The sequence below is a fragment of the Schistocerca serialis genome, chromosome 9, assembly GCF_023864345.2.
Source record: "Schistocerca serialis cubense isolate TAMUIC-IGC-003099 chromosome 9, iqSchSeri2.2, whole genome shotgun sequence".
In the NCBI taxonomy this organism is placed as follows: Eukaryota; Metazoa; Arthropoda; class Insecta; order Orthoptera; family Acrididae; genus Schistocerca; species Schistocerca serialis.
Window position 1 is genome coordinate 83,601,792 of NC_064646.1, and position 27,690 is coordinate 83,629,481.

Below are 27,690 nucleotides of genomic sequence, written 5' to 3' on the forward strand. Positions count from 1 at the left end.
TTGTGTGCCGAGGGTGAACTTGTTTGATGTGCTCTGTGTGTTTGTGAAGAATGAGATAGAGGAGAGAAAGAGAGAGAGAGAGAGAGAGAGAGAGAGAGAGAGAGAAAGTGAGAGAGAGGGGGAGATATAGAAAAAGGGGGGAGGGGATTGTGTAGCACATCATTTTGGATATTCGAGGATGCACGGGAAAGTGCTTTTGTATAATTTACAGAAAGTCGCAATCAATTTTTTGTTACGTGGTGTTGTATATTCGTGTAAGACTTTCTTTCCTCATTCCACTGTTTTTCCTATGTGGTAGTTCCTCTCTATTCCGTTTCTGTTAGAGACTGTTGCGTTTTCTGAGGATCCTCATATCAGTCTCAGTGTTATTTTTGTGTGGTGGTTTTCTCGTATGAGAATATATGCAAAAGTTTAGTGTCTACTGTCACTTTTCAAGGCTCTGAAGTGCTCAGAATATCTAGTTTTACAATTTCTGCATGTTTGACCTATGTATACAGACTGGCATGACCTACCGGTTAACTGATAGACCCCATCTTTAAAAAAAAAATTGGCTGTGGATTTATATTTTGTGTTTAGATTTTTCTGTGCCCTGTTGTTTGTGTCGAATGATATTTGTAGCCCTTGTTTCTTCAGAATGTTCACCACCCTGTGGACGTTTTTGCTGTTGCATGTTAGTATGTGACATGATATATTCTCTGTAAAGTGTTCCTGGTACTCTGTCTTTATCTCTGTATTTGTCATGTATTGATGTTCCTGGCTCTTTGTTGTGGCTGATAATATATCCATAATTTATTCGTATTTAATATGCATTTTTATTTTGTTGTTCACTTTGTTGATTAATGGGTGTTGTACCCACTGACTCTGGCTGTCTGGTATATTGCAGTTACGGTGTATAGTTAAGTTTATCCAGTGGAGTTTTGTTAAGCCTGTGTAGCACGTATCTGAAACTTACATGTTTCTGTGCCAATGACTGGGTTAGTTATGAACTGGATTAGTTACAAATGATGTGCTGGTGACTATAGATTTCATGACTATTTCAAAATCATTATTGTTGTCGATTATTTGTATGTTAATGGCTAGGAAATTAAGTTTGCTGTCTGTTTCTGCCTCAATGGTGAGTTTTATTTTACGGTGTACTGTAACTGTGTCCCTGTGTGGTTGTTACATCTACCAAACAAATAATGTCGTCTTTTTACATACCAATATTTTTCCTTATTTTTGCATTATCAGCATTCTTCGTGTGGTTCGAGTTTTCACACATGGCTCCCCTTTTAGAAATTATCTATATGAAACAAGAATCACCTCTCAGTCACAGTGACAAAACAGGTTTTGTGGTGGGCATCTTCCATGACCTAAGCCCACGAAACCTTTGACTAGAACACTGCTCAACTTAGCTGTCGACACTATTCTTTCCAAAAGCGTTCAGCTGTTCTATCACAGACGATGTACGAGGACAAAGTACCTCGATTTAGGTAACTGGTTTTAATCAAATGAAACATTGGTTTCAAAGACCATACAAATTTCAAATATCAATGATGTATGCGAAATTCGATCAAGAGGAGACTGGAATTATTTAATTCCACAGGATTTCTACTTTCGATTTTCAAAAATTTTGTATCGTCTTGGTACACATGTTTCTGATGCATGTTTGCATTTTCAGCTGTTTTGAATATTTAGTTTATTGTTCACATTGGAAAAGGTTATACGTGTTTTTGACTACTCGGCGAATTTTTAGTTTCCAAAAAGACGGATCAAAGACGTTGCTTGAAATTTTGCATGAAAATGGAATAAAGTGCAGCACCGCATTCGGAATCTTATCTACTACGAGTATGACAAGAGTTTACAAGTGGTGTAAAAGTTTCAAAGAAGATCGAGAAGACGTTGAAGACGACCGCGCTGGACGCCCTAGCACATAAATTACTAATGACAATGTGGAAGAAATAAGGAAAATGGTTCTGGAAAATTTATCGAATTACTATCAGACAGGTTGCTGATGAAGTCGGTATATCCTTTGGATCATGTGAAGCAATTTCTTTGGATATTTTTGGCGTGAAACGTGTAGCAGCAAAGTTTGTTCCAAAATTGTTGAATTTCAACCAACAACGACATCGCGTAGACAGCTAAAATGTTATGAAATGTGGGTACACGGGTATGACGTCGAAACCAAGGCTCAATCGTCCCACTGTAAACTGCCTAAAAAGCAAAGACCGAAAAAAAATTTCAACAAGTTCGGTCACGTGTGAATGTTCTCACATGTTTCTTCGATTACAATTCGATGGTGCGTCTTGAGTTCCTGCCTTGTGGTCGTACAGTCAATAAGGAATACTACCTGGAAGTTATGTACCGTTAGCGTGACGGAATCCTAAGAAAACGACCAGTATTGTGGAAATAATTCTTGGAAATTGCATCATGCTAATGCTCCATATTACACCTCAATGCTTGTTCGTGATTTTTTGGCAGAAAACACAAACATTACGTTACCTTAGCCACTCCTATCGCCGAACATGATCCATGCGACTTTTTTCTATTCTTGACGTCGAAGAGAACTGTTAAACGATGTCGTTTTGTTACCACTGACGAGATAAAAACAGAATCGCCGACGAAGCTGAACACCATAACGAAAAATAATTTGCAGAAGCACTTCCAAGATTGGAAAAAGCGATGGCAAAAGTGTATTATATCTGAGGGAGATTACTTTGATGGAGACAAAGTTGATGTTGAGAAATAAACAAAAATTCCTTAACAAAAACGAAAATTCTTGACCACGACTCGTAGATAGAGACTGAAGCAATGAATGAAAATTTGTAACAGTTCCAGGAAACAAACCCGGGTCTTCTGCTCACTAGGCAGATGCTCTAACCACTACGCCACCCTGACACAGTGGCTTTGCAACTGCATGGACTACCCCAGCACGCCTTCTTCCTCAATCCATATTCCCATTCACGCTTCAGCCCACTTCATATTTCTCCTAAAGACGAACAGCACTGCCTGGGTTTCAGAGAGGATACCCCGTTTTGTTCGATGCTGAGGTGCTATTACAATACAGTCTCTATTTTGTTTTCTTAGAGTGTATAATTATTGCCCTGCTGTGCTGTCACCTTGTGAAAGAAAAGTATCGATCTCATCGATATGATTCTCTGAATAAGTAGGAAAACTTTTGGTTTTGGCATCTTGACTAGAAACAGTGGATCTTTACGTAATGGAAGACTGCGCAAGCAGACCAGCTTGCTACACCAGTCTGAGTCCTGGTACTCATTTGTCAGTGAATTACGGGGAGTGGGCCCTAAGCTGTAAACAAGGGCAAAGTGGAGCGGCTTTCTGCAGACCATTGTCACTGGCTACAGGTGTCGCTTTCACGGGCTTCAGATGCCTTGATTGGAAAACGCGTACGCGGCCGAAGCCTCTAAGGAAGCACTTGAACTGTAGAACACAAACAACGAACGGAAAGAACTACGTTTATTTCATACAGGAAATTCAGCAGCAAACACCGCCAATATGTCTATGACCGTATTACGATTTTTGATGACAGAATCCCTTCACATGAAACAACATGTACTTTACCTGTTGTAGCGTTTGGGGGCTGCTATTTTTGATGGTAACTATGGCAGTGAATTAAACAACTTTACATCAGTATTTAACTTAAGTATAGCTATTAGGAATAGTGTGTTTTTAGGTTGGTTAGTAGCTCCAAGTACGTATGGCGAGAGCTCACTTTCCTCTGCCAGCAGGTCAGGTGTTCAAGTGTGGACGTATGGACGCAAAACGGTTAGTCTACAATGACAGCGTAGGTCAGTTAGTGGCGCAGCTACAACCGCGCAGAAAACATCATGTAGTAAATTATGTAACGTGTTTGCGGGAATACTGCTAGACGCAGAGAAAAAGCAACTGACGCACTTCAGCGTGTACATATTATGGTACCAACGATCAAAATAGCTGTTCCTGTACCCCCAATGAAATGGAACAGCAATTAGGCGGAGACGAGATGCGAAATTTGATACTGTGAGAAGAATTTAACAGAGCACTGAAAAACCTAAATCGAAAGTTGGGAGCTGCAATAGACGACGCACCTTCAGAATTATTAAGGTCGTTGGGAGAGCCAGCCATGACAAAACTATTCCACCTTTTGTGCAAGATATATCACACAGGTCAAACACCACCGATCTTCCACTTCAAAAGAAGGCTGGTGTTCACATGCGCGAATATTGCCGAACCATCAGGTTAATTACCCATGGTTGTAAAATACTGACGTGAAATACTTGCATAAGAATGGAAAACTTGATAGAACCTGCACTCGAGTTTTCGGAGAAACTCAGCATCACGCGATGCAACATTGACCGAATTATTTTAGTAGACAGATTAAAGAAAGGCAAACTTAGGTTCATAGTGTTTGTAGATTTATAGAAAAGTTTTGACAGGGTTAACTAAAATACACACATTGAAATTCTGAAGATAGCAGGGATAAAATGTAGGGAGCGAAAGGTTATTTACAACTTGTACAGAAACCAGCGGACAGCTTAAAAGTCGAAGGGAACGAAAGGGATGTACTGGTTGAGAAGAGGGGTAAGGCAGCGTTGTAATCCATTTCCGGCCGGCCGAAGTGGCCGTGCGGTTAAAGGCGCTGCAGTCTGGAACCGCAAGACCGCTACGGTCGCAGGTTCGAATCCTGCCTCGGGCATGGATGTTTGTGATGTCCTTTGGTTAGTTATGTTTAATTAGTTCTAAGTTCTAGGGGACTAATGACCTCAGCAGTTGAGTCCCATAGTGCTCAGAGCCATTTGAACCATAATCCATTTCCAGTATTATTCAATCTGTACACTGAGCATTTATGGAAATGAAGGAGAAATTTGCGAAGCAGATTAAAGTTCAGGGAGAAGATGTGGAGTCTAACCTTGCAAGAAAGTGAAATGTGGAAGACAACAGTTTCTACAAGGAAAAACAGATATTTTTGAAATGTGGTGCCAGAGGAGAACGCTCAGGATTAGATGAGTTGAACGAACAGATAATAAGAGGTCATCCCGAGACGTTGAGGAATTGTCAGTTCCGTAACGGGGGTGTTGTGTGTGTGTGGAGGGGAGCGGGGATGAATTTCAGAACGAGACCAAGAGATGAGCACAGTAAACAGGTTCAAATTTATGTACGATTTTTCAGAGGTGAAGAGGGATAGAGTAACGTGAAGAGCTGCATAAAACCAGTCTTCGAACTGAGGACCACAAAAAGGGCAACACCCCTAAATATAGAGCGAAGTTACGAGTACTTACCCGTCGCAGCGTCAGGGTTTTTCCAACCAAGTACCAGGCAAATTGAAGAGGGGCAGAGAGAATTCAGACTGGAAATATTTAGGAAGGGGATTTCAGTTTCCAGTGTACGGTGTGTCCAAGGACGAATGGTCAGTATTCAGGGATATGAGAGAGACAATCATTCGAAGCAAAAAAGTCTAGTAAATATGCGCTCTAAAATGCATGTACTATTCAGCTTCGCTACTGTGGAAACACATCTCTTCTACTGAACAAGTGCTCATAGCTCCTAAAGTATGAATTTTAAATCCCTGTTTATTGGGCCACTTTTTCTTGTTTTGTTCCACACTAGCTGCTCCCAAAATATGGAAAGCAACAGTATACAGTAGAAGATATTTGTTACACGATTTCGATGAGTAAGAAGTACTGACACTTAAGGTGTGCATTTTATAGGTGATGTTGACTTGACGTTTTGGCTTCGAATGATCGTTCCCGTCATGTCCATGAATACTGAACATCCCTCCTGGGATTCTTTGTATATCTTACAGCAACAAAAGCCTGCCAGAAACTTTGAACCTGGACTAGGACACACTGTAAATTTAATCACGGAATAATATGTAACCGGCCGGTGTGGTCGCGCGGTTAAAGGCGCTACAGTCTGGAACCGCGCGACCGCTACGGTCGCAGGTTCGAATCCTGCCTCGGGCATGGATGTGTGTGATATCCTTAGGTTAGTTAGGTTTAAGTAGTTCTAAGTTCTAGGGGACTGATGACCAGAGAAGTTAAGTCCCATAGTGCTCAGAGCTATGTCCCGAATAAGAAATATAAAATCCTAATGTGTCTATGAGCGTATTTGCTTATACGTAAATTCTAATATACAGTGTACCTACGTCGTTGGTCGATCGAAGGCGGTGCGATCAAGGCTGTGTTTTTTTCCTACTCCCTATTCATGGGACTTTATGGACCGCTGTAGAACTTTATTCTTTTCAGCCAAATATCTCAGAAGGCTCTCAGTGGGGCAGAGGGGCACCCAACAGGCGAAACTTGGGAGGAGACTTTAGATTGCAGCATTCAACTGATAACTATGGGAAACCTCACAAAGTCTTAGTCGGAACCGGGAGATTGGAATTAGTTTAATTCATTTATGGGACGATGTTCACCACTTCCCAGTCGAAAATTACAATTTTGTGCATGTGCATCTTCTACCTCTTCTTATGCCTTTATTCCCTACCTACACAGGGTCGGCAAGATTATTACCGGATCTGACGTTTTAAATGCTACAGTTTGGCTACCTCTTTACCCACGGAGGGGAATTTGTGTAAACCCAGCTGTCTGCGTGTCGTGTTATCTATGTGAAAGTGTGGTAACGTTATTGAAACGTTTGCAAATTGTGTGACTGAGCCGGAAGTCGTATGTGGGAAACACCTAACCCACATCCAAGTTGTCGGCACACTGGCCCTTGTCGGTAATCTGCAGGGCATATTCGATCAGGGGCCCACGCGCCTGCCCGAATCCCGGAAGCACGATGCTTAAACAGCAGCCTATGCGGACTGGTAATTTTGTGTATGTGTACGTACAGGGTATTTCAACCTCTTTGTGACAAACATCTTGGACTGAGACATCACGTCAGGGAGAACGACTTTAGTTAGAGACAAAAGTTCACTGAAGCTCCCCAGTAATGCTAAGCGTCATTTAGTATTCGCTGACCCTGGAATGACAACATTTCACTGAAGCGGCAGTGTCTACTAACCAGGTGTACAGCATACTACATACCTCAGTATATTTATTATTGATGACACAAGAATTAGTGAGTGTTCCCAGGAGGATAAACAAATTTTAGAAGTGAATCAAGAACTTCAGCTTTGCTCTGCCTACTCCCTTTCTCGTGAAGCAGATGACTGGATGATAGGCAACACACATAGCATACAAACATGGCAGTCCAACTTTCTGCAGCCTCTCAGGGATATAACCAGTCCTACACAACACCTAGTATCGCCAGGAAGCGAGAATGGACTTTTGACTGTAAAAAAATTTGTTCCCCATATCCCGAAAAAATTTTGAAACATTCACTCTACGTGTATGTATGTGTGTGTATGTGTGTGTGTGTGTGTGTGTGTGTGTCTTTTAAATAGCAGGCGAGTGAATCAACTTTAGAGACAGCCGTTTATTTAACGTTGGCAGCTACCTGTGCCTGTATTTCGTTATTTCGTTTGGCAGCGCTTCACTAAAAGAACTTGGTTTAAGTATGCGTTTCCCAATCACACAAGAACAAGCACTGCAAGGCGTACATGTTCGTCTTTTGTCCTAGAGGATTGTCACTTACTGCTGCTACACTCTTCATACATCTTTAAAGTCTTTATCGAGATCTTTGTTGCTGGGTGCTACTACGCAGGGGGAAGGGTGGTCATAGGGATCATGACAAGCACGTCCCCACACACAAAGAACATTTTACTAAATGCGTTATATTTTAAAGTGTGTCATTTTCGAAGTCTCTTAGGTAATTTAAGAAAAATAAAACTATATGAAAATAATGTCACATACGAGGCGTATTCGGAAACCACTGTGAAAATCCGAAGGTACGTTGCACAGATGTGTTGGGCAGTGTCTTTAGTGTGCCTGTCGATCGCTTCACGTCGCTCTTTTTAGTTCAGAGCGCAAAGTGGTCGAGCAGAAATTCCTAAAACAGCAGTGTCTCCCTTCAAGCATATTGATCTGGTGAGACATTTCGCCTGAAGCTATACAGCCCACATGACATGAATGTCATGTCTTTCTTTCTTCAAGGCAATTTTCAGACGCATTCTGAAGACGCTCCTGCAGCATTTTCGATGGGACGTGTTTGATCACCCAAAATATAGCCTTTAATTGGCTCCCTCCGTTGTTCATCTCTGCTGACATGAACCGCTGGCTACGAGGACAACATTTTGGCACACAGAGAATTAGGGGAGAGCACAGGGGGCTGCTTTCTGTGACGAGGGTACTGGAAAGTTAGTACAACGCCACGACAAATGTCTAAGTCGGAGTGGCGATTGTTTGGAGGGGTAGCTGGAAGGTTTGGCTAACTGTTGCGAATAATTTTTTTTAATTTTCGTTGTGGTTTTCATTTCGCGACCGATCGAACCTTACACTCCGAACAGCTCTCGTACCAACAAAACGCCTGAAGGATCGGCCACTTTCCGGACGGAGAGGCATCGCATTCAGCCTAACTCCAAGGCGTCGCTTCCCAGGGCTTCGGCTACTGGTGGCAAACATACCGAAATCAGTAGACGGCGGGGCTGGTGATCTACTTCCCTCCGCTGACTCGAGCGCGCGGAAATAGATCCACAAGCGTACACCTCGCACCGGCTATTTATAGCGGCGCAGTTCCCCTCTTCAACAGTTCTCCGCCGACGCTCTGGGCCAACGCATGTCCTGGCTAATTCTAGCCCTTCAATCACAGCCCGGTAGAAGCCACCACAGCGGAATTTCGGAGCCCTCCAACATCGCCCCCGAGAAGTGTCTTCGGCCAGCTTCAGCCGCAGACACTCTACTTCCTTCCCTTGGGAGACCTCGTTGGATTAGTCTCTACGTTCAAATGCCTCAAATGGCTCTGAGCACTATGGGACTTAACATCTGAGGTCATCAGTCCCCTAGAACTTAGAACTACTTAAACCTAACTAACCTAATGACCTCACACACATCCATGCCCGAGGCAGGATTCGAACCTGCAACCGTAGCGGTCGCTCGGTTCCAGACTGAAGAGCCTAGAACAGCTCGGCCACAACGGCCGGCTAAGTGTATCCCATTGCGTATAAATAGGCGTAGAGATATGCTATAGTTCGATTACATTGAGAGTGACAAATCAGTGGAAGTTGTACCTAGTCTCTACTTTCCGTCATCTTAATTCACTTTGTTGTTTTCCAGGCTCATGACTGAGAGACTTTGTGTTAATTTTTTTGTTTTTGTTTATCTCCTGTTGTTTTCTTAATCAACTTTGCGCTTGTTGATCTGGAACGTGTTGTCTTTTAGGTATTTTGTAAACACAATGTGAGAGAGGTAGGGATGTCTAGAAAATTACAAGCTCTTTTTAATGCAGCACTCTTTTCAGTTGCTCGCTTGAAGGTCTACCTGGATTTGTTTCCGAGTTGCAGAGAACAATCCAGCCAAGTGTAAGTGCTCGTTCATAGGCTGATGTATCTGTCGCCGCCAACATATGGGACTCAGTTCTTGAGTCCTCAAGTAGAATCAGCAAACCATAGTGAAGCGGAACAAGCGCTGTGTCGTTTGTAAGATTCAGACGCGAGTTAGTGGGCCGGGACTTACCCCAGTTCACTGCTAATAGCGCCACGTCAACTTAACGCATCCGCGTGTAGCGCAGAAGTATTGCACCATAATTAAGTACAAAATTAAAAGTAAAAATTTTATATTCAAACTTTGTCAACATATATTTTATGGTAATAAAATTTTAAATATCAAGACTTAATGTAACTAAACCAATAGTTTACGTAAAAATGCTGTTTTAAGAAGGGAAGTCAGAAATAAGTGGTGCATGTTTCAAAGTAAAAGAATGAAAATTACAGCCGGAATCCACGTTTTTAAGAAAAATTGAGGGGGCTAAATATTGGACTTAAAGACATAAAAATTTGGTTTATGCTTCAGTTCACCGTAAAAACAATAACTAAGAGATCACATTAAGCTACTTCTTATAGGTTTTGAGTAATTTAATGAAAACCAAATTTGTAATTAAAATATACCTATTTGTAGTAGAATAAGTACCTGTAATTTTGATGATAGAAAATTTTGGTTACAGCACATGATAAAATCTACTAAATAACAGAGCTATACCAAATTTTAGAACCGTAATAGTAATAAGATCCAATGCAAGTTCTAGCAAAGGTATAGTTCAGAGGTAACTATCTAGCGTTAGTTCCACTTTAAAAATTCTAGAAGGCAACGTTTTTATTCACGCGAGCTGAAACTTTTTCTGTGCTTTCAAACAACTTCCCTAAACACATGTAAAAATTAAGCAGATGCTAAATCAATTCATAACTTTGTTATTGAAGATTATGTGTCCGAGACAGTGGTCGTTTAGAGGCTTCTGCCGTGTGCATAAGACAGATAACAACAGATGTTCTCTCGGCCGTCCGCTGCTACACCTATATAAATACATCCCGAGAGGCAGGAAGAAGGCTCACTTCGCACTCAGCCACTGTAAGATCCACGTCTGTTAAACGTCGGATCGCGCTCTGCCTCGGATGACGTCAAAGACGAACTGTGACAAAACGCGTATTTTCTGAATAACGGATAGTGAACTCGCAAGTACAGTAATCCGTCCTGGATCCCTTAGGTTTCGCTTAAGTAACTGTTAGTGTACCGTCCGTGATGATTACAAATCCACGTGGGAAGTGGTGAATATGATTTCCACTTTTGTGGTGCGCTTTTATTTCAAACATTTATTTGAGTATTACTGATCAGAGAGAAGGACTATGTGGTAGGAACGTGCCGCAGAACTCGCCTCTGAATTGCTAGTTGGGCTGTGTAGAATAGAAAAATGGTTCAAATGGCTCTGAACACTATGAGCCTTAACTTCTGAGGTCATCAGTCCCCTAGAATTAGAGCTAATTAAACATAACTAACCTGAGGACATCACACACATCCATGCCTGAGGCAGGATTCGAACCTGCGACCGTAGCAGCAGCGCGGTTCCGGACTGAAGCGCCTTCGGGGGATGCTCATGGTGTTCGGAATATCTTAGTTTCGAATGTTTCTGTGATAGGTATTATCCAACTGAATGCACCAAATCTTTCTGGAGAATAAACTTATGAATAAAACGTAAGATTTGGTGTGAGAATGAAATTTCAATATATGAGAATTTAAAAAGGGCTTAAGCCTCAACATATCACATACACATATTTTGTATAACACATGTGTGACACCTATTGTGAAATACAGTTATAATTTTACAATCAATATGATGCCCTTCTATCCACTAATGTGATAAGAAATGTTGGTGTAGTAACCATCTAAGGACAGGGGTAGGTAAATGAAAACAATAAAAATACAGTAATAAAAACAATATACGGGTTACGAACACTGGGCGCGACGCTAACTACTTCGCCACCATTTCGTCCGAGAATATCGCGCAGTAGAAGCACATATGAAATACCTCGAAAACTTTCAGAAACGGTCGAATAGCTACGGATAAGTAGAGACACGTGTTCCCTTATTTTGTCTCATCTTCCTCTGAGCAACGCTCTTGGAAATTCGAGCGATGGCACTTGCTGTGTTTTCCTCGAAAGCATTACTGTCAGAGAGTTATAATTACTGTATTGAAACACTTTATTGTTACGTTACTTTGGTCATTATGAAATCATAGGCAATTGGTACATTAAAAGTGGGAGCGACAAAATATTATATTTGGAGTAGAGAGGGAGGGAGGGGGGAGAGGGGAGAGGGGAGAGAAGGAAAAGTTAGAGACTGTAACCCTGCCCCCCCCCCCCACCCTCCAGCCCGTAGTCAACCTCGGATCCGTGCCTGTTGCTGCGCGTACCTAGGGCACCTCGTTACCTTTCTCCTTGTGAGGTCACTCAGTCACGCAAATGATAAAATAACGTCGACGACAACGTAACTGGAGTTGACACGGGAGAGTCTGGGAGCTAATCATGCGCGAATGGGGAATCCAGGCGGTTCTGTACCTGTCTCTCGTGGAAGCCAGTGTACGGTTCCTCCTTAGTTCCTGCGCCCTTCTTAGGGCCCGCATGTCAGTGGCCTTGCCGGCCATTACGAGCAGAGGTCGCCCGTTGCTCCGCTCCGCATAGCCGTCCCGGGAAGTTTAGAGTCACTGCGGTTAACAGCCAGCGGATTGTCTGCTGCCGCCTGTGCCTTCTGCTGTCACTCAAGAGCCTTGGTACAATATGGAGGCGTGGGTGAGGCCTTGACCCGGCACCAGTGAGAAACCTGTCCTCAGGACCAAGTGAGAAGGGAAAGCTAACAGGCAACCTAAGAGGTTTTTGTCGTCTTCACTGCTCTAACTACTATCATTCTGTAACCGGAAGTTAAGGAAAGTCAAATTCCTTTTAATAATTGTTCAAAACAAGGCTAAAACTTACCGCTGTAGTTCTTGATTTAGAAAGTAGCAAATAAATTACGTGAGCACAAAAATCATAACTGGGATAAATGTGGAAGAGAATTATATGTCAAGGCTGAGGTTCGAAGACGACGAAGCCCTTTCGCCGAAAGTCATCATCATCATCATCATCATCATCATCATCATCACCAGTTTTGTGCTCTGTGAGCAGGTCCTTGCTTTTTTCACTCATTATTGTCCTTCTTCAGGCTTTTATGACTTCTGTATTTCCAGCAAGCTGGGTTGATTATAGGATAGCAAGTTGTGTTAACCTGTTTGATGTAGAAAACAGCCAAAGTTGCGAAGTTCAGTTCTTTTTATTTAATTGAAGACAGGTTTCGGATATCATAACTCATTCCCAGATAATCCAAACAGAAGAAAGTGCATTCCCTGATAGCACGCAAACCATGTTCATATTATACATACTTGTACATATAAATGTTTGTCCTGCCAATGATCACAGAAAAACTTGTCTTAGACACAAGTACGTGCAATATTAACATGGTTTGGGTACAATGACGGAACACACCATTTTTTCTGTTTGGATGATGTGAAAATGGACTCTGATACCCAAAACCGAAAATCAATTAAATAAAAAGAACTGAACTTCCCAACTGCTGCTGTTTTCTGCATCAAAATAGTTTTATGATTTTCTTCATCAAGCAGATCGTCCAGGATCAGAGCCTGTTTCCTTCCGTAATTATTTTCCTTCAGTCTTCTGACTACATCTACATGCAAGCAAGCCGTCTTATGATGTGGGGAGGAGGGTACTTCTGGTACCATTATCCGCCGCCTCTACTCCTTTCATAGTCCCATTCACGAATGGTGAACGGGAAGAATGATTGTCGATAAATAAACGTCCATATTAGCTTTCTCTAATTTTTTTCGTCAGGGCTATTAAGCCATACATTTGAAAGAAGCAACATGTTTCCCGACTCTTCGTATAACATGCTATCCGGGAATTTCAACGGTGAACCTTTTCGTGATACACAAAGCCTCTCTTGCAACGAATGCCTCCGTAATTTATTGAGCGTTTCCGAATCGTTTTCGTGATGAAACATGCCGCTCTTCGTTGCTTCTTCCCTATCTCTTAACTAATCTTACCTGGTAAGGGCCCGGAGTAATGAACTTAGCTCAAGAATCAGTCGAGCAAGTTTTTTTTTTTTCTTTTTTCCTTTTTAAGTTCACCAAAGTTCACCCAATAAACAGCAAACTGGCATTTGCTTTTCCCACAATTTGCTTTATGTGGTCATTCATTCCAGTTTGGGTTGCTCCAGATTGTTACACCAATATATTTACGGTTGTTACAATTTCCACTGATTTGTCACTCTCAGTGTAATCGAACAGTAGCAGATCTCTACGCATATTTATATGCAGTGGGATACATTTACCCGGCCGTTGTGCCCGAGCCGTTCTAGGCGCTTCAGACTGGAACCGCGCAACCGATACGGTCGCCGGTTCGAATCCTGCCTCGGGCATGGATGTGTCTGATGTCCTTAGGTTAATTAGGTTTAAATAGTTCTAAGTTCTAGGGGACTGATGACCTCAGATGTTTAGCCCAGTAGTGCTCAGAGCCATTTGAACAATTTGGATACATTTATTTGGGCTCAGTTCAACAGCACGACCTGGCGATCCTTTGTAGGTCTTCCTGCATTTCGCTACAGTATTCTGGCGTTCCAAACTTTCTATAGACCTTAGCCTCGATCGAGAATAGCCTCACGGAACCTCTGATGTTATTCACTACGTAATTAATATGTATTTCAAAACTAATGGAACTATCACAGTGCCTAGCGGTACTCCTAAAATTACCTTTACATCTACCGATTCTGTTGCCTTAAGAACGACGTGCTGAATTCTGTCAATGAGGAAGACCTGAATCCAATCACAAATCTGGCCCGATTCTTGTATGTTGTTCACTGAACAACAATCCGACATTGCATCAAACGCTTTTCGAAAGTCAAGGAACAAGGCACCAAACTGCGCGCCGATGTCTAATGCTCTCTGGATCACTCAAGGACGAACACAGTTTCTGAGTTTCGCAAGGTCTTTGTTTTCGGAACCCTTGTTGATTTTTACAAACTAGATTTCAGTTTTCCAAGAAGGTCTAATGCGTAGGCATGAAACAGGTTCCATAATCCTACATTTTTACGTCAGCGATATCGGGCTACAACTGTGTTCTACGATAAACTACTACTAGAAGCGGAGCAAGTTCTTTCCTATAATCCCTCTACTATCTAACAAGCGTCTTCAGGCTCTTATGTAAGATTTACTTGCATTTCTACTCCACGCTGGTTTATCTCAGTATGTGACATTTCGGCGTAGGTGCAACGATTGAAAGGGTAAAGCCGGTGAAACAATTTTGGAAACCGGATTCAGTATTTTGATCTTCTCTCTGTCACCTTCCGTTTCGATGGCAGTATGGTCAGTCATCGAGTAAACAGATGTTTTCGATCCGCTTACTAACCCTGCTTAAGACTGAAACTTTTTAGTATTTTTAGTCAGATTGGTTGGCAAAAACTTACTTTCAAATTCTCTGAATGCTTCTCATATTATCTCCTTATCCTTATTTTTTTCTTCGTTCAGCTTTTGTTTGTTAAATAGGATTTTACTTCGCTGAAATTTCTGATGTACCTGTTCTTGCCTTCGTAATACGGCTACTGAAACAAAGTCGGTCTTACCCATCCCTTAAAACCTTCGCACCACATATTTGTCTAAGGCGTACTGAAAGATACCGTTAAATTATATCCGTATGTGTTCAACATTTTCGTCGTTAGAGTTGAGTATTTGCTAAGCATAAATACCTTCGTACCTTTCTTATCAGTCATTCTGAACAAGTAGTTCTTTATACTATCGCACTCTTATGATCAGTGACGTCCTTCTCTACGTAATGTTTGGCTTGATGCGGTCCACGATGACTCCCTCCCCTGTGTCAACCTTTTAATCTCAGAGTAGCACTTAACCTAACGCCCTCGATTATTTGTTAGATGTAGTCCAATCTATGTTTTCCTCTATACGGTTGCCTCTAGTAACTTGGAAGTTATGTCTTGATGTCATAATATGTGTCCTATCATTCTGTCTGATCTTGCTCATTTCTTATGATTCCACTTAATTCTGAGCATCCTTCTGTAGCAACACATTTCGAACACTTTCATTCTCGTCTTTTTCGTTTTTGAGGCAATCCACGATTTTCTTCCATACAACGCTGTGCTGCAGACATACATCCTCTGCTTCCTCAAATTAAGGTATATGTTTTACACTAATGCATTTCTTCCAGCAAGGGATGTCCACTTTTCCTGTGCCGATTTGATTCTTACCTTCTCCTTGCTTGTCTATCACGCATTGTATCTTTCTCCCAAGGTAGGACAATTGCTCTATTTCATCTAATTCTTGGTCATCAATTTTGATGTTAAGTTTTATCGATAATCTGTGCGTAGTAGGTTGTTCATTCATGAAGTATGTCGTGCTATGTTTCTTCAAATTCACTAAGGATAGCAATATCATCAGCACATCTTATCAGTGATATCGTTTGACCCTAAATTTTAATACGACTCCTGAACCTTTCTTTTATTTTCATGATTACTTCTTCTTCTGCAGTGGTTTTTTTGTTTTTTTTTGTTTTTTTGTTTTGTTTTTTTTTTCTTTTATGTTTGCGCACGTATGACGCCACACGCCACATCAGTACGTTAGAGAGCGAAGCTACATCTGGTATCGGTAGGTCCTATTGAACAGAAAGGGAGAGACAGTGCCCCCCCTCTCATACACCCTTATCCACAACCAATTATAATGAGATAGGGAACGGACGGTCGGAAATGCATATTTATGGACATACACAACAGACACCGCATAACGACAACGTAGCTCATACTAACTGTTCAAAGCGACCATCTTCAGTCTCGGTGCATGTATTCCAACGCCACATGCAGTTCTGCCGTACTCTCGCAAATATCACTGGAGTCTGTGTACACTGGAACAGACTGCGGGTGATAAATAGGATATACCCTTGACCACCAAACAGACATAGTGTTCACAGCGTACACAGCACAGGTGTCATGTGACAACCGCACGCATCGCAACGACGCATTAACCTGTGCTGCACAAACACCACTATCCCTGGTGTCAGTTTCCCGTTGCATCAGACAGCTTGTCGTGTGTCCGTGGTGAGGTGTGTTACTGTGTAAGTTACGTTACTTGTCACGAGAGTTGACAGACGCGCAATTAATATACCTGTGGCAGGATGTAGTGTCCATAAAGCAGCATGAATGTACAGAGAACGGTTTTGCAACCGGCATCATCCTTATCGAATAAATTTATCTCCGTGGATACCAACTTACGACAGACGGGGCGTTCACGCCACAAAGATACGTCTAAGGATCCCGCCCAAGACACGTCCGAACATTCGACTTTGAAGGGATGGTGTTGGATCGCGTAGCCGACCACCAAGCAATAACTATCCGTCAACTTGGAAGTGAAATGCACCTTTCGAAGCATACAGTATGGAGAATACTGGTGGAAAAGGTATTACAGCTCTATCACTCTATCATAAAGAAAGTGTGCAAACACTGGTACCAACAGATTTTGAGCCCAGCGCAAAATTCTGTCAATGGGTTATCTACCACAGTGCTATGGTACTGAATTTCGTAGAGACTATATTAAAAAAAATTGTTCAAATGGCTCTGAGCACTATGGGACTTAACATCTGAGGTCATCAGTCCCCTAGAACTTAGAACTACTTAAACCTAACTAACCTAAGGACATCACACACATCCATGCCCGAGACAGGATTCGAACCTGCGACCGTAGCGGTCGCGCGTTTCCAGACTGTAGCGCCTAGAACCGCTCGGCTACTCCGGCCGGCAGAGACTGTATTGTTCACGATGAGGCCACATTCACCAGTGACGGTATTTTCAACAGCCGCAACAGCCATGTTTGGAGCGAGGACATCCCCATGCCACCCACATCGGTGGTCACCAGAAACGATTTTCTGTCAACGTTGTTGACTAGTTTGATGCTGCGCTCCATGCTAGTCTATCCTGTGCAAGCCTCTTCATCTCCGACTAATTGACGGCCGCTGTGGCCGAGTGGTTCTAGGCGTTTCAGTCCGGAACCACACTGCTGCTACGGTCGCAGGTTCGAATCCTGGCTCCGGCACGGATGTGTGTGATGTCCTTAGGTTAGTTAGGTTTAAGTAGTTCTAAGTCTAGGGGCCTGCTGACCTCAGACGTTAAGTCTCATAGTGCTTAGAGCGTTTGAACCATTTGAATCCGACTAATTACTGTAACGTACAACCCTCTGAATCTCTTTACTTTATTCATCTCTTGGTCTCATTCTACAATTTTTACCCCCATGCTTCCCTCCAGTTCTAAACTAATGATCCTTTGATGCATCAGAACGTGTCCGATCAACCGATCTCTTCTTGCAGTTAGGTTGTACCACAAATTTCCCTTCTGCTCAGATCTATTCAGTACTTCCTCATTAGTTACGTGATCTACCCATCTAATCTTCAGTATTCTTCTGTAGCACCACACTTTGAAAGCCTCTATTCTCTTCTTGCCTAAGCTGTTTATCGTCCATGTTTCACTTAAATACATGGCTACACTCCCTATAAATACTTTCGGAAAGGACTCCCTGACACTGATACATGCGTGTTCAAATACAGGAATATGTAAAGAGGCAGAATACGGCACTGCCGTCAGCAACACCTATATAAGACAAGTGTCTGACCCAGTTGTTAGATCGGTTACTGCTACTACAATGGCAGGTTATCAAGATTTAAGTGAGTTTGAATGAAGTGTCATAGTTGGCGTGCGAGGGATGAGACACGGCATCTCTAAGGTAGCGATGAGGTGGGGATTTTCCCGTACAGCCATTTCACCAGTGTGCCATGAATATCAGGAATCCGGTAAAACATCAAATGTCCGACATCGCTGCGGTCGTAGGAAGTTCCTGCACGAACGGTACAAACGACGACTGAAAAGAATCGTTCAACGTGACAGAAGTGCAGCCCTTGCGCAAACTGCTGAAGATTTCAGTGCCGGGCCATCAACAAGAGTCAGCGTGCGGACCATTCCACGAAACATCATAGATTGGGTATACGGAGCCGAAGGCCCACTCGTGTACCCGTGTACCCGTATACCCTTGATGACTGCACGACACAAAGCTTTACGCCTCGCCTGGGCCCGTCAACGCCTACATTGGACTGTTGATGACTGGAAACATGTTGCCTGGTCGGACGAGTCTCGTTTCAAATTGTATCGAGCGGATGGATGTATACGGGTATGAAGATAACCTCATTAATCCATGGACCCTGCGTGTCAGCAGGCGACTGTTCAATGTGTTGTGGGGCGTGTGTACTTGGAGTGATATGGGGCTCCTAAAACATCCAGATACGACTATGACAAGTGACACACGTACGTAAGCATCCTGTCTGATCACCGGCAACCATTCACGTCCATTGTGCATTCCGACGAACTTGGGCAATTCCTGCGGGACAATGTGCCACCATACACGTCCAGAATTGCTACAGAGTCGCTTCAGGAACACTCTTCTGAGCTTAAACACTTGCGCTGTCCACCAAACTTTTGCAGATATGAACATTGTAGAGCATATCTGTGACGCCTTGCAACATGCCGTTCTGAAGAGATCTCCACTCCCTCGTACTCTAAAGGATTTATAGACAGCCCCGTAGGATTCATGGTATCAGTTCCCTCCAGCACCACTTCAAACATTAGTGGAGTCCATGCTACGTCGTGTTGCGGCACTTCTACGCGCTGGCGGGGGCCCTACACGATGTTAGGTAGGGGTACCAGTTTCTCTGGCTCTTCAGTGTATTTTGAGCTATGCTGTTGTTGTGCGGTGTACGCTGTGTATGTCCGTATCACATAAAAAATATACCTTACCTACCATTGGTTCCCTGTCTCAATAATCTCGGTTGTGGACCCACTACCAAAAAATGGTTCAAATGGTCTGAGCACTATAGAACTTAACATCGAGGTCATCAGTCCCCTAGAACTTAGAACTACTTAAACCTAACTAATCTAAGGACAACACACACATCCATGCCCGAGGCAGCATTCGAACCTGCGACTGTAGCGGTCACGCGCATCCAGACTGAAGTGCCTAGAACCGCTCGGCCACTCCGGCCGGCGGACCCACTATCACCTGAAGCCTATAGTACTCTTCTTTTGCTATAGCTTATTAATCTGAGAGTCTCACTCTTGCTATTATTTTACGTTATCAAGAGCATTTTTTTAGTTCGACAGAATCCGTAAAAGTGTTTTTATGTTTTAAGTATGTAACATACACAGAAAAAAGTTCGGCTAACACGTGCACAAGGATAAGCGGGGGTTGTCCTGCCGGTTTTACGCTCGCTAGTTGTGCTGAGCGTGTCAGTTTGGGCGGCAGTTTGCGTGACGGCGAAATAACAGGCCAGCCAAACGCGAGCTGTCCGACCGCATCACGGTGGGCGGGCTTCCCGACAGCCGGCAGCGGGTAATGGTGGGCTGCGGCCGCTCTGGGCTCCAATCGGGCGCGCTGGGAACCGCTCACAGCGACGCGCCGAAAGAGCGGGTGCCGCTCGTCAACTTTGACTGATTCGTGAACTTATTTTACCTCGCAAGATTTTGCCTTTCAGGCCCCCTCTTACAGTTACTTTCAGTAAGCCAACATCACACAATTATTGTTATTATTATTGTTACTGTTAGCTCAAAAGTACTCACTCCGCTTGGTCTTTCTCCTCAGTGTGTTCTCTGAATTGTAAGCAAATGATATACTCATATGTATAGTATCGACCGTATTCACTGTGCAAAGTTTGAAATTTCCTGGCAGATTAAAACTGTGCGCCGGACCGAGACTCGAACTCGGGGTATTTGCCTTTCGTTGACATGTGCTCTTCCAACTGAGCTACCCAAGCACGACTCACGACCCCTCCTCCATAGCTTCACTTCCCTCCAGTACCTCGTCTCGGCCAGTACCTCATTCTGGAACCGATATTTTTGTCTGAAATATTGAAATACTCCTTTGTGAAACTACTTTATAAGAAGGGGTGAAAGACATAATTTAGAGCAGTCAGTTAATTTCCTACCATTGTTTTAAAGTGTTTTCGAGGGAGCAATGTATAGGAGCGTAGTGGCACATCCCGATACATGTAATTTGCCGCCAGGATCACAGTTTGGCTTCAGGAAAGAAGTATCCTAAGAAATTGCATTTTATCCTCTTGCATGTACGTACTAGCAGGTCTAAGCTCTGGCTCCACGACAGTGGATATTGTCTTTGATTTAACAAAAGCATTTGATTGTGTGGACCCCACAATACTTTTTCATAGGCTGGAACATTGTGGGGTTAAGCAAAATACCCGACAAAGTTCATCTTCATAAAATGAAAGCATGAAGCATAATGATGTACTCCATCGTCAACAAACAAGGAAGAAGTCTGAATCTGACTGGGATCATCGGAACTGAAGGAGGGCAAAGGTTCTGCCCTGGGTCCATCACTTTTCTAGATATATTATTCTTGAGGAATCGAGTTTGCCACCATTGATGGTAATTTTTTGTATTACTATTACCGGTCTCGACAGATCTACGCTGTCATCATCGGATCTTGTAATTTATTAGACATACATGCTTTGTACGAACTGCAAGTCACGTATTGATCTTTCGTCAAATTGTAACAAAAAGAGTTAGTGAACACCAGCACGTCACAAGTCTAATAATGTTTCACGATCCGATAATGACAGCGTAGATCTGTCGCAACCAGTAATAGTAATAAAAAGAATTACTAGCCACATTGGCAGACTCTTCAAGAATAATATAAGCATCAGATCGGCTCCAACGATTGATGTAATGCCAGCGTATGTAACATGTCACTGATCTGCCACTAAACATGCCGATCTAAAAATTCTTGTCTTTGCAGATGGCTCAGGGGTCATAATGTGTACGTGAAGAATAATATATATATATATATATATATATATATATATATATATATATATATATATATATATATATAGTGCAGTTAATAAGATAGTCATTAACATCAGCACGTGCCTTTCAGAAAAAAAAATGGAAATGAGCGTACGGCATTGTGGGCCAGGAGTCCCCCATTCCGGGAAGCTCGGCCGCCGAGGGTAAGTACTTATTGAATTCGACGCCACATTGGGCGACTTGCGCGTCGGAGATGGGGATGAAATGATGATGACGACAACACAACACCCAGTCCTTGAGCGGAGAAAATCTCCTTCTTCAGCCGGGAATCGAACCCGGGCCCCTTGTCGTGGCATTCCGCCAGGCTGGCCACTCAGCTAACGGGGGCCGACACGTGCCTTTCAGAGAAAAGATTAACACTTATCTGAAAAAAGCGCAATGTATACAGTTTCTGAGGTGGAACTCTTGTAAAAGTGAAATTTTACTGTCCCAAAGTAGTCAGTCAGTCAGTGAAGTTGCCTATTTTAAATTCTTAGGACAGAGGGTGGATGGAACGCTTTCTTTGAAATAGCACTTGTGCACTATGAACATGATTTCCACTGTCCCTGACACTGAAACACGAAGGCTTGCCTACTTCACTTGCTTTCACTCCAATGCAAGGACGTCCAAGCTTTTAGCTTACCTGGGCCACACTGGGAGAAGACGAACGCGCTTAAAAGTAACGATAACCGCTGAGGGGAAAAATGTGTTCGTCCAATGTGTGGATCGACGAAATACCATTGGAACCATTGTTGGTCCCAATGTTGGTAGGACTCGTTGCCTGTCGGTACATCGACCAAACATCAAAGAACGTTGGACCAATATCGATACAACGATCAAACATTGGCGCCAACGTTGAATATTCACTGTCATTGTCATTTCGAAACTGTGTTTGTTTGTTTTTTTCGTGCGTCGCCGTCGTATCTATTTCCAAGATGAATTTTTCGAAATGTCTCAGGAACGGTGGGCCAACATTATTCACCGCAAGTGCACCCGCCGCGATATGTGCGTCAGACGTGTTTACATTGGCTCTATCCAAGTTCCACTGTGTGTTGGCTCCAATGTGTGGGCGCTGTTTCATCAATACTGGCCACTATTACCACCATCGCTGTCACCAATGAGTGGACGAAGAGTAATATATATCATCGTGTGACGGGAGTTTCAAATTGAAATATTTAACTTTACATCCTGCTCTAGTGTGTCATATGGCGCTATGTTTTGGGGGAAACTTTGCATTTCAGTGTCAAAAACAGTGGAGAGTACTTTTATAATGAAGCTAGCAGAATTAGACTTCACCACAAGATCTTGGACGTGGTACTTCCAAGAAAACCTTCCATCTATCCTCAATCCTAAGAATTTAAATTGGTCGATGTCAATGACTGTCTGAATATCTTCAGATTATAAAATTTTACAAGTGATCTGCGTCAGAAACTACATGCATTGCTGTTTGTTACTATTAAGCGTTAATCTGTTGTGTGAAAGCCACGAGCCGATGTTACTGACTACCATGTTAGCTAAATCATTCGTATTATGTTCCACATCTTTCACAATAACACCTGTGTCATCTGGAAAGAGAACAATTTTTGTGCCCTGTGTCATGTTTAGTGGCTGATCATTTATATACGACACATTCCTGGGGTCAGACACATCACATGATCACACTGACAGAACCACAGGCACATAGACACAGGCAACAGAGCGTGCACAATGTCGGCACTAGTACAGTGTATATCCACCTTTCGCAGCAATGCAGGCTGCTATTCTCCCATGGAGACGATCGTAGAGATGCTGGATGTAGTCCTGTGGAACGGCTTGCCATGCCATTTCCACCTGGCGCCTCAGTTGGACCAGCGTTCGTGCTGGACGTGCAGACCGCGTGAGACGACGCTTCATCCAGTCCCAAACATGCTCAATGGGGGACAGATCCGGAGATCTTGCTGGCCAGGGTAGTTGACTTACACCTTCTAGAGCACGTTGGGTGGCGCGGGATACATGCGGACGTGCATTGTCCTGTTGGAACAGCAAGTTCCCTTGCCGGTCTAGGAATGGTAGAACGATGGGTTCGATGACGGTTTGGATGTACCGTGCACTATTCAGTGTCCCCTCGACGATCACCAGTGGTGTACGGCCAGTGTAGGAGATCGCTCCCCACACCATGATGCCGGGTATTGGCCCTGTGTGCCTCGGTCGTATGCAGTCCTGATTGTGGCGCTCACCTGCACGGCGCCAAACACGCATACGATCATCATTGGCACCAAGGCAGAAGCGACTCTCATCGCTGAAGACGACACGTCTCCATTCGTCCCTCCATTCACGCCTGTCGCGACACCACTGGAGGCGGGCTGCACGATGTTGGGGCGTGAGCGGAAGACGGCCTAACGGTGTGCGGGACCGTAGCCCAGCTTCATGGAGACGGTTGCGAATGGTCCTCGCCGATACCCCAGGAGCAACAGTGTCCCTAATTTGCTGGGAAGTGGCGGTGCGGTCCCCTACGGCACTGCGTAGGATCCTACGGTCTTGGCGTGCATCCGTGCGTCGCTGTGGTCCGGTCCCAGGTCGACGGGCACGTGCACCTTCCGCCGACCACTGGTGACAACATCGATGTACTGTGGAGACCTCACGCCCCACGTGTTGAGTAATTCGGCGGTACGTCCACCCGGCCTCCCGCATGCCCACTATACGCCCTCGCTCAAAGTCCGTCAACTGCACATACGGTTCACGTCCACGCTGTCGCGGCATGCTACCAGTGTTAAAGACTGCGATGGAGCTCCGTATGCCACGGCAAACTGGCTGACACTGACGGCGGCGGTGCACAAATGCTGCGCAGCTAGCGCCATTCGACGGCCAACACCGTGGTTCCTGGTGTGTCCGCTGTGCCGTGCGTGTGATCATTGCTTGTACAGCCCTCTCGCAGTATCCGGAGCAAGTATGGTGGGTCTGACACACCGGTGTCAATGTGTTCTTTTTTCCATTTCCAGGAGTGTATGTCAAGGTAAGGCATGGATCCAGAAGAAACCTCTGCAGCACTCCCAACGTTACATAACCACTGTCAGATTCGAGCTTCTCCTCTGTTTGTTGACTATGGAGGACAATCGTTTACTTTCTACTTTACAGATATGGAGTAATATGCTGTTGAATCAATGGCTGTTACAATCTTAATTACAATAAAGCAACGAAGATGAACTTTCCACAGACATATCAAAGAATGAAATAACGAGAGGTGTGAGCCGTGCGTGGCTCGTGTTCGTGCCATTTCTTATTTTACATCTTGTTTTTACCACACTGCCACCTCGTTATGTTAATTTTCAATTACTGGTGTCACTGAGTTACTGCCTTGCCTGCCCGTGAGCGGCAGCAGCAGCGCTCATCGATATAGGCCCTGCCGTATTATCTTTGTTGGATTGCTATTACTTCTCGGTCGTCGTGTATTGAGTTAGTCGGACCTGGCAGTGTTTGAGCTGGCATGCGGCACAAATTCAGTTGGGGCGCGGCAGCAGTGAGGTCCGGACCGCCATGACTCGCCCGACGGTTGCCGACACGCATGATTGGAGTGGCGACGACTTTGGTTGGTCGTCGCTCGGACCTCATGCTGGACGACGTGTATTTGGCCGGCGATCGCTTATGGGTTGACTGTGTGCGCCGATTCGTGATTCGTCCCTGTTGTTGTAGAGTCATTGCCGTTAGCATTGTCTAGTTCTTCGTGCAGTGTTCGTGAAACTGTGTGTAGTTTGTGTGATTTTGATGGACAAGTTATTTTAATTGTTCTCGGCGTACTGGCTCTGAGGAGTCGGTCGGTTGGCGTGGAGCAGTGAGGAATTCTCGGCGGGGCGTAGTTTGGCCGGGGCCCGCTGGCGGACTCTACGCGGTGTCGGAGAGTGTGGCACTGTTCCCATTGCTATAAGGTCCGTGGCTCACCGACCCTGGACACGAAAGTTGAGTGTTGATTTCACCTGCCAGCAAGTCAAGACTGTTCACATTGTGTCGTTTGGAGTTCGTTGTGGGCTGGTGGGATATTCCCGCGAGCAACAACGTGGTTTTCAAGTTGCATAATTCTAGCCACCCTCTGGTGGAGTTTCACTGTATTTGGTTATTTGAGTTCAGGTGCACCAGCGAAATCTTCTGCCTTGTGGCCATTAACTTTCAGGTTACCTGCCTTGGCCGTTGACGTAAATTTGAGGCAGTGTGGTTTCCTTATCGTGTTGTTGCTGTCCATCACGGTGTGTAGTTTGACAGCTCCGTGTATCATTGCTTGTGGGCGCCAATATCTTCTGCGATGTTCCGGTCAACTCCCTGTTGTGCCGTGGTCGGATGAAGTGGAAGTTATCTTGTCGGTGGGTCCGCTGACTGTCGGTCAGTTGGGTTGTCGTCGGATCGTGAATAGTTGGCCTGACTGCCTGTCTCACATAAGCGATCCTTAGTGTTTGAATTACAGGTCGACCCTCGAACATCATGCGCCCTTGTGTGTACTGCCTTTTTTTAAAAATTTGTTCTTGTTGTTGGTAGTGGTATGGCTTCGAGCAGGTTTTGTGTTGTAAATTAGAATTTACTCTTAAGGCCTTCAACCTAGTTTAAATACTGTTTCACGTACACCCTTTGCATTAAAAAATTTTTTGAATTTTTAAGTCTTCGAACTTCAGACGATTTGAATATGTTTACTTCAACCTATTGAATTTTTAAATCTTCGGCCTTAAAGCCGGTTTGAGTTTCAGTTGTTTGTTCTTAAGGCCTTCAGCCTAAATTAAGGAACTGTTTCACTTAAGGACTCTGGTATTTTTAAAAAAATTTAATGTTTTGGCGTTTTAAGTGTTCGGCCTTCAGCCGATTTGAATTTAACTTGTTTACTTCAGCCTAACTAAAGAACTGTTTTAAGATAAGGCTTGCCTTTATTGGCCTTCAGCCGTTTTTAAATTAAAGTGGCTTTCAGCCGGTAATTAAGTCCTAAAGATGAAAGCTGTGTGTTTAAAAAAATATTTGGGCTCTTGTAATGTTTGATCAAATAATAAAGTTGTATGTTCGAGTGTAACTGACAGCCCCTTATTTTGGCCCCTTTCCACAACTGATTCTATCTGTCGTGTCCTGCGGGTTAAGCAGGGCATTTCAGGGTGGTTATACTCATATTTCCAATACCCTGTATCAGTCCGCATTCTTGTGGCTACAAAACCCTATTTTTTCAACGTAATCTCTGTTCAAGGTGATGGCCTTACGCCACCTTATTAAAAGGACATGTATGCCAGCATTGTACCACTCTACTGGTCTATGTCGGAGCGAACGTCTTGCTGCATCAGTAACATCCCCTTTACCCACGTACTGCTGCCCCCGGAGTGCATACTTCACTGGGACAACGGGATGAAAGTCGAAAGGTGCGATATCCGGGCTGTATGGTGGATGAGGAACAACAGTCCAATGAAACTTTCTAAGCTCCTCTCGGGGGCGCAGACTTGTCGGACGCCTTGCGTTGTCTCGGAGAAGGAGAAATTTGCATTTTTCTGGTGACGAACACGCTGAAGTCGTTTCTTCAGTTTTCTCAGGGTAGTAGAATGCAGCTCGACGTTCATCGTTGCAACATGAGGGGAGGACATGAAACAGAATAGCCCCTTCGGAGTTCCAGAAGACCCTCGCCATGACTATACCGGCTGTTGGTGTTTTGAACTATCTCTACAAAGGAGAGATGGTGTGGTGCCTCTCCATGGATTACAGTTTTGTTTCCGGTACGAAGCGATGAACCCGTGTTTCATCACCTGTGACGACGTTCGACAAAAAATTGTCACGCTTAGCCTCATAACGGGCAAGCATCTTCGCACAGAAGGTCTTTCGTTGCTCTTTATGGTCTTCTGTTAGGCCGCGAGGAACCTAGCGCGCGGGCACCTTTGAATGCCGCAACTGGTGAACGTCTTTGTCAGCACTACCTACAGAGACGTCCAGTTGTGCAGCGACCGGTTTGATTTCGGTCCGCCGATCACCTCGAATGAGTGTGTCCGCACGTTCCAGTACTGCAACAGAGACAGCTGTGCGCTGCCTGTCGGCACACGGGAGATAGGACAAGTTTGCGAGACATCGTTGCGATGATGGCGGACGCTTGACCCAACGATTCACCCGGTTTTGTTCATTGGCGGAACCCCGTACACATTCTGGAAGCGCCTACGAATATCTGCGGTAGTCTAGTTTTCCGCCAAATGAAACTCAGAGACAGCTGTCTGAATCGAACTTACCTCCATTACAAGCACCATTTTGAAGACTTCGTATAGTTGTTTTCTTTTTTTTTCTTGAATTTCATTTCCCCCCGAAGGGGGCGGGCTGCCAGCAGCTTAGTATGCCGCTCTTCAGCCTACAGACTTTGTTTTAAAAAGGTGAAGATAATATATAATAAAAAAAAAACAGGCGATAAATTCGGAGACTT

General features: G+C 44.0%; 1 protein-coding gene across 1 annotated transcript in view; it reads right to left on the reverse strand.

The window, feature by feature from the left end:
• Window positions 1-27,690, reverse strand: part of LOC126419350 (cuticle protein 19-like) — a 539,484-nt gene that overhangs the window by 48,876 nt on the left and 462,918 nt on the right. The gene's annotated exons all lie outside the window — the stretch shown is intronic.